Raw genomic sequence first — 14044 nt, forward strand, 5'->3', positions numbered from 1 at the left:
TTGTATACTGATAAACAGTGGCATAGTTGATGGGCCCCAGTGCACGCTGTGATGAAGGACCAGAGTGCACACAATCATGTACATATCCTCTCGTCACATGACATGAGACATGAGACATGAGAGTGAGTTGACATCGGATAACATCACCATACGTAATACCCAGCATGCATTATTACATATCTGTATATAACAAAAAATAATAGAGAAAATAAGAAATTATTCATTTAATTTATCATTTACAATAGTTTATTTATAGTTGTAGAATATTTGACTTATAGAAGTAATTTATAGTTATAGAAATATATAATGTTGTATATAATGTTGTTATAGTTGCTATTGACCATTATACAAAAAAAAAAGGAAAAATAAAAATGGCAGATGGGTTTCCCTTTTTCAAGGGCATTTATAGCGAATGGCACTGGTTGTAATTCAGTGAGACACATTGTTGGAGGGCCCACCCTCTCAATGGGCCCCCCACCTCACAGGCCCCAGTGCACTGTCTATATATATATATATATATATATATATGCCCCTGCTGATAAATATGATTAATGTTTGTTTATTAACTGGCCCCTGGCCTCCTCTCATATTGCAAAAGTGGCCCCTGGGCAAAACAAGTTGAGTATCCCTGCTGTAGAGTCTCACACGCACACAAAGAGAAGGATTATACAGTGATTGTATAACCTCTCTTGCAAATATTTTAGGCTTCTTACGATGGTAATTTGAACTGAAGAAAAAAAAGTGAGAAAAAAAAGACAGAGATAGGGTGATAACTTCAAACTGCATCTACTTTCATGCTCTTCAGGGTACAGTAGCCTCCTCAAAGATGCTTTCAAGAGATGACCTGGGACTTTTTGGCTCACAGCCACACTTACAGTGCCTCAGGTGGCGGAGGAAGCTCAAGAGAGAACACTTGCAATGTTGTTTATCATCCACACATTAATTTGGTGGAAAACCACTAATCCAAGACTACTTTCCTATTTTGATGAATGTACTGCGACAAATGCATTAAGGATGAATGTTTCCAAACACTAACACACATGGCAAGGTTTTGTTTTAAGCAGTGCTGGGCCATGTTGTTTTAAAGTAATATCCCACCCCACAAATAACTATTTGTATATCACTTACTCACCCCATGTGATGTTGAATCCTTGAAGAAAATGTTTGTCTTGCATGAGTCTAGTGAGCAAAAAATCGAAAATGGCAAACACTGTTGATGAATTGAAGGCATTGGGGACCATGTTCAGTAACAGCAAACTATATCAAAACATTGGTTTGCAAACTCGCACAACTTGTGCAGTATAATCCAAGTCTCATTTATCCAGTCATATGCTCAGTACTTCCCAAACACATTGCATTACCTTGTGGTCAGCCCTCTCCAGTGGGGACAGAAAGTGAAAATTATCTATTCTTGCTCTTTCAGTCCTGTTCAGAAATGGCTGACGGCAAGGAAAAGCAATGTGTTTGAGAAGTAAGTATGTTGACCATATTATAAGGATATCTGGCCAATATCCTATATTCATGGAAAACCGGGCCCCCTATTAAAAGCTTTAAATAGCTTCCTTGAGGTGACCCTTTTCACACATCTGACTATGTAAAAATACTTGTTGTATACACCATGTATTGTATTGTACTTACTGGATGATATGTGAATAAAAAAAAAAAAAAAAAAAGTACTGAGCATAAGACTGGATACATGAGACTTGGGTTATACTGTACAAGTTATGTGAGAGTTTGTAAACCAATGTTTTAATACAGTTTTGCTGTCTGTTGTTAAATGTGGCCCCCAATGACTTCGATTCATCACCAATGAATGAATTGCAGGGTTTGGACTCTTCGTTTACCATGGGGGCATGTGAGAAAAACAATGTTTTCTTCGTGAATTCAACACTTGTTGAGTTATCATTCTCTTTAAACAACATCTTTAAAATTAATAAACTTATATATAATAAATCCTTAACCTGCACAGGGCAAAGCAGAGGCGCTGTTTCACACAACAAATGCCATATGTCTAATGAACACGATTGTTTAGGCCAATCGTCTACTAACTTAATTGATTATGAGACAGGATGCGTCACCATCTGGGTGGCTTACCTCCTCGGCTACACAATTTCCATGGGGGAAACCCTGCCTGTACTTATAGAGACAAGAGAAAACAAAAAGGAAAGCAAGCAAACAGACATGGCACTATATCCATATGTCAAATACAGTATATCAGTACCATTTAGATTCAACAATTGCATGTGTAAAGCTTTCACACGGTGATGACAGCTTTTAACAGCTGAACTGAACTTGCCTCGTAAGAGAACTTGTATGTCATGTAATGCCCTGGAGTGTCTAACATTGTCAGAAAAAGTTAAAGGTTCTGTGTGTGACATATCGAGCACTGATATAGCAGCAAAGCGCTGTTTGATATGTAAAGATATAGTGGAGTAAAGACACTCTGAGCAGAGAATGATGTCACACTGTGCCTCTGTGAGTGTTGTAATCATGGATGTATAAAGAGAACTGGATACAAGGTTCATTCATATTAAAGCTGTTCAGTGGCACATGAGGCCAAAAGAGCTCCTTGGTATAAAATTATCCAGATTTTCCACATCATGGGGCCCATTGGAAGGAGTGCACCATAGACCTCTGCTGGCTGAGCCGCTTTAGCCCTTTGCTAACCTGAATCAGGATGAAATGATATAATCGTGCTTTATAGGCTTTCAAAATGTTATCGGCCCAAATGGATCAAATCCTGATAGTGAAACGAGTCATTTTACGGGGGTTGTGATGCTCATAAAAACAGATCTATTATTTTACAGACATTTCTTTTACAATGTACGTCTATGGGAAAAATCCTTTTTTGCCCCATGGCATCACACAACAAAGTCGAAAGTTGTAACTCTATTGTTTAGCCGCTATATCAAATGGCGTCAAAGCCTGGCACTGCTCCTGGGGCTTCATTGCATCATTTAAAAATACACATTTCCTTTCACAGGAAATGTATAGTTGCTGCTCATTGGATGCATACAGTCTTTTTCAAAATAAACGTACAATGTCGGCAAAACACCTCGTATTTATTTCCTCGTGCAACAGAAGTGCATTGTTAGGTTCAGATAAAAAAACATCATGGTTTAGCCGAACGTTCACACGGGAAGTAAACAGCGGGCTCCCAGCTGAAAGTCCGGGGAATGTTGGACTCATCCACCTCTCATCCCGTCTGTCCTACAGGAACTTTCCCGCTACATATTACCTTGTTACTGGTGCGTTTCATCACGCCGCGGAGGGTGCCTTTATGCGTTGGTATCTAATGCGATCATCCACTGACATAGCGCCACTATTTGACGGCTTCAGTTGATTGAGGCAGGTGTGTCCCACTAGCTAGCTCATCGCCGCTGCTTTGCACTGCGCTCATATGGTGGTTATTACTGACATTGGGACTGCGGCATCTGGGAAGCATAGCTCCCACCCTCTGATTAACATCATTAACTCTGTCGGCACTGTTGTCGTTGTTTAGTGCTGTTTATCTAGTTAGCACCATTTGCTCCTAACTGCCAGCTCAGCCACCCCCATGTTGGGTACTGTGTGCAGACAACTTATTTTGCATAGAGCCTCTTTAAACTCAAACATAAAACTGATTTCATTCTGTCACGCTCATCAAAATCACAGAGAGGACACTCACTGGGACTGACTGGAAGCATCCAGTGTCAAATATTACAGCGTCATCACAGGAATCAAACAATGATAGCAGGAGTTAAAAGCTACAAAAAAGTGTAGGTGTAATATTTCATTTTCAAACTGATTCTTTTTTGGAGTGAGCCAACAGTGCCAACCACAGTAGTATTTCATTTTAGTATTATTTTTTTTTATTTCACTTTCATATTATACTTTCATATCAAAAATTCTGCAGGCAGAAGGTGCGTGTCCCATCTGCTGAATATCCTCTCTTTCATCAGCCACAATCTTGACGGCTTGGTGACTGTTGCTTCTCACAAAGTAAGAGTGGCAGACTTCTGGACACGCTGCTGCATGAGGACAAAATGAGAAGAGGAGAGGGATAAAAGAGGCAGGATAGGAGGGAGAGAGAGGAGAGGTGAAGATGGATGGAGTGAATAGGAAAAAGGACGAAGGTCAGGGTGAGATCCATGTCTGTCTCACGCTACCTTTGCTGTCCGCAGAGAGAATGAGAGAAGAGAAAAGGAGGAGGAGGAGGAGGAAGAATAATTCCAAGTGCTGAATCTTTTCTTTTCATATCTCATTCCTGAGTCACCACTTCATCTGTCCACCTACCCCCAGCTCTCCTTTCCTCTCTCTCTCTGTCTTCATCCTCTCTGTCTCTCTGCCCCTCTCTCTCTTCTGTCCCTCCTTCCCTGCTTTCTCTATCTCTCTCTTTCTAGGAGCATCTCTTGTTTGTTCATGCACCCAAATGTCTGCAACATCCTGCTCTCTATTTACAGAGCATGTGGGATGAAATGTGTGTGTGTTTGTGTGTGTCAGCTTTGTTCTTGTGTATCTCTGTGCATCCGTATGTACAGTATATGCATGTGGGTTCATGGAGTGGCTTTTGTGATATGTTGGAATATTGATCCGTGCTTACACTGTATGGTATACAAATCTCTGTGTCTTTGTGTGATCTAATGTTAACCACATGAAACTGTTTACTTAAAGCGACAACAGCGGTAAAAGATATTTCCCTGTATGTGAATCAGTGAGTCAATTGGCCAGTTAGGTAATTGGTTAATCAATCAGATCGTTCTCATGTTTCCTCACAAAGGGCATGCAGAGGAAGTCATAAGGAAGGGCAGAAGTGCATATCATAAAGCCTTTACTTTCTGGATTTAAACTTTTAGCAGTTTCTTGTGAAAGCTGGCTTCAGAGTGGTTTATTTGAGTCACTCTGGGACTCAACACTTCTGTAGATTTAGGTCTAAACCTGGATTCCAAGGTGATGTATCTTATTGTTATGCACCTGCTGTTGTATCTGTATCCATCTGTCCATCTGTATTCGCTTTCATGATTCACCCAAATAATAAAGAGGAAATTCTTTGTCCGTGCTTTTTATGCAGGCTCTCCTAGGCAGCCGGTTCTCTCTTGTGCTTCACTGTATGTATAAAACAGCTGCAGACCTTGGATATTGGTTGAATCTATTTTTAAAAATGGACAAAGTAGAATTTTCACTTATGAGGCAACATGAAGTGGCATGTTGGCAATTTTGTACATTCAGAATACCTTGTAACACCATTTTTTCCCCTGCACAGTTCATAGTGATGAAGGACTAGAGCAATTGATTGGCTGGAAAAGATGTTGACATTGTATGTTTCAGCAAACCATGGATATGTTACATTTGTGCGTTATTATGTAGTGAAAATGGTAAAACTTCAACAACGCTTTTCATGGCATTGTTCCAGCTGGAAACATAGGTAGGTCTTGGTAAAAAATCAACCAATTTTGGTGGCACTATCTTGTCAGGAAATGCAGAGATGTCTCGGTAAAACACAACATTATTTTGTGTCACTATCCTGTCAGGAAAGGCAGTAATGTCTTAGTAAAAAAAGAAAAAACGCTTTTAGTGGAACTGTCCCAGCAGGAAACACAATGATGTCTTGGAGAAAAAAAGAAAGAAAAAAAACCAGTTCCAACAGTAAATGCAGTGATGTCATTGTAAAAAAACAGCTATGCTTTGTGGCACTATCCCAGCTGGAAACGTAGGTAGGTCTTGGTGAATAAACAACTACTTTTCATTGAACAATCCCGTCAGGAATTGCATCGTCTTGGTGAAAAACAACAGCGTTTTGTGCCACTATCCCAGGGAAAAAAAAAAAAAACATGGCACGGTTCCAGCAGGAAATGCAGCAATACGCATTTTTTCCGTTTCCACTGTGAAAAGTTGTGGATGGTACCAATGGAACCGTACTGTCCCCATTTTTGGTACCCCTCTGTTGGGGTACCTAACACACAGATCTGGTACTAAAAGTTGGAGCTGGGAACACTGCAGTCTGTTGATTGGTCAATAGCGTCACTCTCGCTCAGGGCCGAGTTGTGGCTGGTTTTGTAACCGCTGTTTATACTGTGCAAGTTTTACATTAGCAAATTATAACTATCAAAATAAAGGATGTTTTGCTGCCTCTCGCAGCAGCTGTAGTCTGAGTTAAAATAACTTAATTCACTGGGCCGGCTTCCTATGGGGTGCCGTTTGTAAAGTGTCTCACGCTGAAAATAACATCAACATTTTGCCACATTTAGCTTCAAACAATGTTTAAAAAAGTATTGTGATTTTTTTAACGTCACCTTTTACCACATTTACAGCAATATTTGTTAACTTAGAAATATATTAAATAGTTAAATCTAAATATTAAATGTGGCACCTAAATGTTAAATGTTAAATGTTAAATCTAAATGCTAAATCTAAATCTAAATCTAAATGTTAAATCTAAATATTAAATCTAAATCTAAATGCTAAATCTAAATCTAAATATTAAATCTAAATCTAAATCTAAATGTTAAATCTAAATGCTAAATATAAATATAAATATAAATATAAATATAAATGTTAAATCTAAATATTAAATGTGGCACCTAAATGTTAAATGTTAAATCTAAATGCTAAATCTAAATCTAAATCTAAATGCTAAATCTAAATCTAAATATTAAATCTAAATCTAAATCTAAATCTAAATGTTAAATCTAAATGCTAAATATAAATATAAATATAAATGTTAAATCTAAATATTAAATCTAAATCTAAATCTAAATGTTAAATCTAAATGTTCTGGGTGAAACTAAATATTTAGCTAATATGCAAATTCACACTGCCGGTCACCGGAAGTACCAAAATAAAAGCTTGAGATGGTCAGACTGTTTATAGAATCAAATAACGAATTAAAACCAACTTATCGGGGGAAATGGACACTTGAACATATATTAGCGTGATAATAACTACCTAAAATAACAAGAAACGTGTTTGGAGAAATTTTATTTGACCAAATTGTGGACTAAATGCACAAACCTGCAATTTTCAAATGTCCCATTGAGAGAGAATCTCACTGAAGCCTGTTTTATATTGTTCTGAAAATGCAGTGTGCGACCCCATTCTGCAGACAATAAACGAGGTGCAGGTGTTCCATCTATGTCACCAGTGATGAGGAAATACAGTGCGTACTGGACGGAACAGTGAGTGACAACATCCTCGCCCACGTTTAAGGGTACTGTTTGCGGTGGCAATGCTAAATGGACCTAGGGTCTAGATACCATATCTGGGTTACTTTTGGTTCCAAAGGTACCACACTGAAGGCGTTTGGTGGGAATGGGGCTATAGTTACGGACGCTATAGAAAACCCAAATGTCGTGTCTAAAAAGCCACTGGAAACACAGCTATGATTCTCGGTCATAGCAACGTACAATGGTTTTGTTTTTTGACAGTCTCACTGGATTGCAGCTTGACAAGTGTCTCGCCTAGGTGTCACACCATCCACCACCAAGGTCAGCTCATTAACTATGTCACTTTTGGAACGTTGATGTGATATGTATTAAATGTACAAATATAAAATATTTGTTGTTTGCGGGAATGAATATTTCCAACATTTTCTCCTGGCAAATGGGTTGCCTATAATCTAGCACTGATAGGGTCACTGAGTTGGTCAAAGTATCAATGTCCTACAATACAATAACATTGAATTGGACCCATTGGAAAACTATTAAAGCTATATAGAGGCAAACTCCTCGTCCTTTTGTCTTAATTATCCATCCCCTGGGCTGTCATCATTAAGGCAAGCCAGACACTGGGACATATTTGGCATTATATTTTTAATGCTACAACAACCGGCTCAGCAAAAAACCACCACAGATTATTCACAGCGTGTGTCTTGGCTCGGCTCCATATACTGTGACACATTATTATACTCTGTCTTCCCCTCCTCTCTCTCCGTCCCCCCCCCCCATCTCCTCCCCTAGTTCTTCTCTCACCTCCTCCCTTCCTTCATCCCACCTTTTTCCTTCTCAGATGCTTTTCTTGCCCTCTGTGGAATGAAAAAGGAAAGAACAAAGCACCTTCATACATGTTCTGTCGATTCGCTTACAAGGTCTGTATCGCCGTTTGTGTGTGTGCGTTGTACGAGTGGGGCTGACGGTGCATTGTATGTGTGCCAGTTGTTTGTGTGCCTCTCCGTGTGCAGCAGGAAATTCAAAAACTAGGCCATATCGACCACCCAGGGGTTTGAAAGCTCAGGGGGTACCAAAGCAACATGGTTTAAATAAAGGGGAAAAAAGCGTTTCAAACGCCATAAAGGGGGAAAAAAAAGACAACGCATATGCACATTCTCATGCACAGAAGCAGACATGCATACACACATAACACATACACACACACACACACACACACACACACACACACACACACACACACACAAACAAGCACCCCTCCCATCTGATAAACCCCTGGCTCACATTGTGTTCAAAGCGTAACATCAAACACTTAATTACACATATCTAAATAAATCTTATCCAGCTTGATAAACATCCATGTTTCATTTATACGTGCCTCCCCCAGCTCGCGCTGGTGGCCAGCCATTTTCCTATAGATTAGGGCTTCCCCTGCTGACAGCCCCAGAGCGATGAGCTGCAGACCTTGTCACTATCGATCCAGTTCAGAGCATAATGGATATGAATGGGATCAGCTCTGATTGGTTTTGAATTTTATCTCAGAGGGGGCAGTTTATCTCACCTTTTGACCAGGGCAGTCGTTTGATGGGTCAAAGCAAAAAGTTTTAGCCGTTTTGAAAGTGCTTATTGGTATGACATGATTAGACAACCATAAGGAACTTAAATTCATCTCCCAGCATTAATCACTTTTCAGACTCTCATTTTTTAAAGTCTAAATGTTTGAGAAAGCAAAATAAACTACGAGACTATTACTCCAAAAACCTCACAGTGGTGCTTGTCTCTGTGCGAGAGGGTGGAGTGGGGGTGGGGGTGGTATTTAAGTGTTTTTCTTTCAAGATGACTGGGACTATCAATAGTGCCATTAATATTACCCCATATCCTTTCCTGCCACTGCAGGTCATCCTCCCCCTGACTGTGTCTCCATTTAGACATTGATTATGTCATTTCACTATTGACCTCAGGACCTTAGGCTCCGACACAGCAAAAAAATAGAACCCTAATGTAACCTCACACCATGAGGTCAAGTCACGCTGTTGGATATTGGAGCTTTAAATAACATTTATGATTCTTTTAACTGAGGAAGGGGATGCAGTCACTAAGCACACTGAGTCATCTTGAAGAATGTGGCCTCTAAGCTTTTCCTGTTAAATACACTGTTAGTTATATAACACTTTTGTTCACCCCAGTGTCTGCTACTCATGCTTCTGTTGCTACTGATTCACTATCGTTAAAGGTCCAATCTGCAAAATGTGGCTATATTGAAATTTTAAAGGAGAATAATGACAGGTAGCTCTCAGACATTAGAAATGTTAAACATATACTATGCAGGATTATCCCCAGAAAACACTGTTTAAACATATATTTACAAAAAGTAATTCACCAGAATTTCTATATAATCCAAGTAATTATGAGGCAGTAATTTGTATATTAACCATATAATCCGCTGTGATTAGGTGACCAGTACGCAGATAGGAGTAAAGAAGGAAGTAGTAGCCTATAAAGAGCCAAAGTCCATCTTAGGACTTCCCTCTAGGAGACCGGTGTTTGTGTCATGTGTGAAACCAAGAGAACTTTAAATTGTATCGGGGTACGTCTTTACCGTGTTTCTTTTCCTCAACCTGTACTACTTAACTTTAATTTCCTAAACCTAACATATGTAACATTTAGTTATGTAATGTGATGACACCCAACCATGTTTCTTTTCCTAAACATAGGCTATGCAACTTTACTTGCCTAACTGCAACTTCACTTTAGGTATCTAACTTCACAATGCCATTCGAGGGGCACTAATTCGTTATATATCATACAGACTGTTGTATGTGCATTTTGTAAGATATACAAACTAATGTGTTACTGGGCACAGTGCAGGTGAGGTCGGGACTTTATAAAAGAAGGTAGCCACCAGGTGCCAGACTGTGAGCAGCATGCATGCAGAAAGAAGCTACAAAAATCACAGACCCAACACCAAAAAAATGCAAATACATTGAGGTGAAATGCCAAGCAAAGTGAATCGGCTTTCACTTTCACTGGCGATACTGTTTGCAACGGTAACCAACAATTCCTGTCAGGCTGTTCTCATTCACTGTTTGAATGTTTTCCTATGAGAAGTAATGCATATATAACTAACATAATCATGTGCCAGTAATTCAGATATAACCCATGTAATTGGGAGTTTAGCGATGTTCTTAAGGTGAAAAAGCAGGATTTACACAGATATTTATTGTGATTTTCAAATGTTAGGTGAGGGTCCAGTCTCACGCCAAGGTTGGTAACTGCAGATGAAAGGGGGATGTCTTGGCTGGAGAAGGTGATGGTGGTTATAGAAGATGACTGGACCTGATGAGGGGTGCCAATAATTATAGCTTCAGATTTGGAACAGTTGAGTTGGAGGAAGTTACAACTCATCCATGCCTTTATCTCCAGTTGGTGAGTGTGGACAGAGGTGAAGATGAAGATGGTAGAGCAGTTGAAGGGGTTGGGTCAGTCCTGAGATACAGCTGAGTGTCATCGGCGTAGGAGTGGAAAGAAATCCCGCACTGTCTGATGACACGGCCAAGGGGGAGCATGTATATAATGAATAGAAGTGGGCCAAGGACAGATCCTTGGGGGACACCACACGTAACGGGGAGGGTTGGGACCTTGCAGCTCCCAAGCTGACGAACTGTGTCCTCCCAGAGAGATAAGAAGTGAACCAGTCCAAGGCGGAGTTTGAGAGTCCAATATCATCACGGAGGCGTTTGAGGAGGATGAGGTGATCAACAGTGTTGAAAGCTGCTGTCAGGTCGAGAAGGATAAGGAGGGATGGAGTGCCAGCATCAGCAGTCATCAGGAGGTCATTCATGACGCGGACCAAAGCTGTTTCTGTGCTGTGAGCCAGACGAAAACCTGACTGGAATGTTTCACTCTGAGTTGTTCACCATGTTTTATTCCCTAAACCTAACCTACATAACTTTATGTTAAGTATGTAACTTTACGTTAAGTACATAACGTGGCGACACTCAACCATGTTTCTTCTCCTAATCTAATAGGATGACATTCATGGGTCACTAATTCATTAGATATCATGTGAACGGTTGTAAAAGGATACTTTGTATAGACTCATACAAATGTAATCCCTCTTAATCATCACTTAAGACTAATGGGAAGTTTGTGGTGGTGTATTTCCCTGCAGAGACTCTGCCCTCTCCTCGTATTTTCTTTTTATTTAGCAGTATTCAGGAAGTTCCTGGGCACAGCATGTAGTTGAGGTCGGGACTTTATAAAAAGGCAGCAACCAGGTGCCAGGCCGTAAGCAGAGTACATCCAAGAGGAAGCTACAAAAATTATGGACACAGTGCTGAAAAATGTAAATATAGCAAAGTGAAACGCAAGTGGGATGCATCTTAACTGACGATTCCTCTGTAGTATGATGTGCATAGTATATCTTCGGTGTATCATACAGAATGCCATAATGAAAGTACAATTTTTACATACGCTATTTAGCATTACCATTAGCTTGTAGCTAGTTATGTGGCTAATAAGAGGTTGCTTACCTGTCCAACATAGACTGTAAAGTCTATCTCAGTACACAAATGTTTTGATGTCCAGTGCTCCTTTTGCTTCTAAGATGCTGCTCTTGAGTTCACTGCACTTCAATTTTGAGAGAAATTCAAACAAATAAGCTCTTTCACAGAAGAAAATTTCACAAGTAACAGCACGACGGGAACAGGTGTGAATATTAAATTAACGATGGCTGATTTCCACTGGGCTGCTTCAGACTCAGAGTCCAGGTATTGTGTGTGCCGGCTCACTGTCACACTGCTACAGCAAACTGACACTTGAAGAAATGGAGTCATCGTTAATGTTATTGGCGACACCAGTGCTGCTCTATGATAACTCATAATGTGTGTCTGCTGTGAAAAAGTGGCCCATCACAAAGCATATGTGAGGTAGCTGTGAAGGTAAAGTTTGCTTGTGGATTGGACTGCCTGGTGCTTAGGCTGTGGCTTTTCCAGCAAACACACGACTGAGCCATCCTGCCAGTTTGGAATGTTTGAAGTGTAAGTAAAGCAGCCACTGATTTAACAGCCGAATGAATGACTTTGAGCAGCTGCACTTGCAAACCCCTGCTGATATATTAATCATTTTGTGCAAAGAGCCAGTGAAATGTTACTGATTGCCACAGTTGGAGAAAGTTACTATGGAGGGAAAATGATTCATTACTAATTTGTTCCCTGTCATTACTATTCAATACTGTGTCAATATGATTTCTTAAGAAGACAATCACATTGCTCATTACTTTCTTAATGTCAAAATAATGCTCATCTGCCATTTGTGTGACAGTTGTCGTTTCCACTGTCGACATGCCACATATTTCCTACACTGTTTTGCCCAGTTTACATTTATATCAGATTAATCTACAGGACAAGATTTATATGCAACACCAAAATCCAGTGCCAATGTATTGAACTTTGTTGGCCATGGTCCATGACCGCTCAGACCAACACCAATGTAAAGAAAAGTAAAGAAAACACTGATAATACCATAGCCCTGGTTTGGTTGCTATGTCTTTGTAGGAAGAGTCAATAAAAATATGCTTGCAGTAATTATTCAAGAATGTTGCATTGAACAGGTTTTTCAAAATCATCCGATATCAACGGTCTGTTTGGTGAAAGGATTGAGCTTGCTGCAAGCCTCTCTATCTCTCTCTGTGTTACTTCCTGTGCACATGGTTGAAAACCTGTTCGGCGGTGGTTCAGGGAAACTCACTATTATCAATAACAGGATGAAGTTGTTTTTGCCATGAATTTGATGACTAACATGTCTTCTTATCAAGTGCTTTGACAGACTGCACATCTGTTGAGTTTGCTGGTATAGGAGGAGATTCTAATCTGGACTCAACTTTCATTTTATCGGGGATATCTTTATCTTTATGTTACATCAAATCAAAAAGTAACAAAGCAAAGCATCCAACCTTTTTTGGCACTTTGCGCATAAAGGAAGAGTTCACCCAAAATTCCAAAATACAAAGTTTTCCTCTTAACTGTAGTGCTATTTATCAAACTAGATTATTTTAGTGTGAGTTGACAAGTGCTGGAAGTATTGGCTAGAGAGGTGCCTGCCCTCTCTTGAATGTAATGGAACTAGATGGTACTTGGCTAGTGGTGCTCAAAGCGCCAGAAAAAAAAGCATGCGTCTACTCAATGACCAGAGAGATGTCAGGTATTATTGGATAATTCGTAATTGATTTGTAATTTAACAGTTGTCTCATTTTTTGCTTTAAAACAAAAAAAAAAACAAAAACAAGAAAACAGAGCTGCTTTTGCTTTTTTTGTTGCAGAATCAAAAAACCAAAACCAATCCAAAGCAGTTAGTTTTTGGTGTATGGCATTTCCTTGTCTCCTTTTTGGTGTTGAGTTAAGTTAATTATTGTACACTTAAAGCTATAGCGCGTAACTTTCTGTCGCCTTCCAGCGGATAATGCGTTATTACAACTAATAAGCCAGCGGCACTTCCATGTACACAGAGTAACACTCGCCACACACCATGTACACAGAGTAACACTTGCCAGTCGCCACACACCGTACACAGAGTAACACTTGCCTTTGTGGTAGGATCCACTTCTGAATCATGTCGTGGCCGCTTCTCCGCCATGTTGCTTTCTCTTTCTACCTGCGCTCTACCTCTTGCTATGACACTCTCCGCTCTTCCTCCCCCTCCCTTCTTGTTGTGAGGAAGCATTTCCTGTGCGCCAGCGCGGGAATGTCGCCGGTCGACGCGCAAACTAAAAATGATATATATTGAAAAATACCGTGAGATGTTAGAGGAGCCGATTGGCTTAATCAGCATTGTGTCATCTCCTCTAGTAGTGGCTTGGGTGAAACGGACATTTATGGACCTGTAGAAGTTACGTACTATAGCTT

Source organism: Epinephelus fuscoguttatus, linkage group LG3 (assembly GCF_011397635.1).
Source record: "Epinephelus fuscoguttatus linkage group LG3, E.fuscoguttatus.final_Chr_v1".
Classification (NCBI taxonomy): domain Eukaryota; kingdom Metazoa; phylum Chordata; class Actinopteri; order Perciformes; family Serranidae; genus Epinephelus; species Epinephelus fuscoguttatus.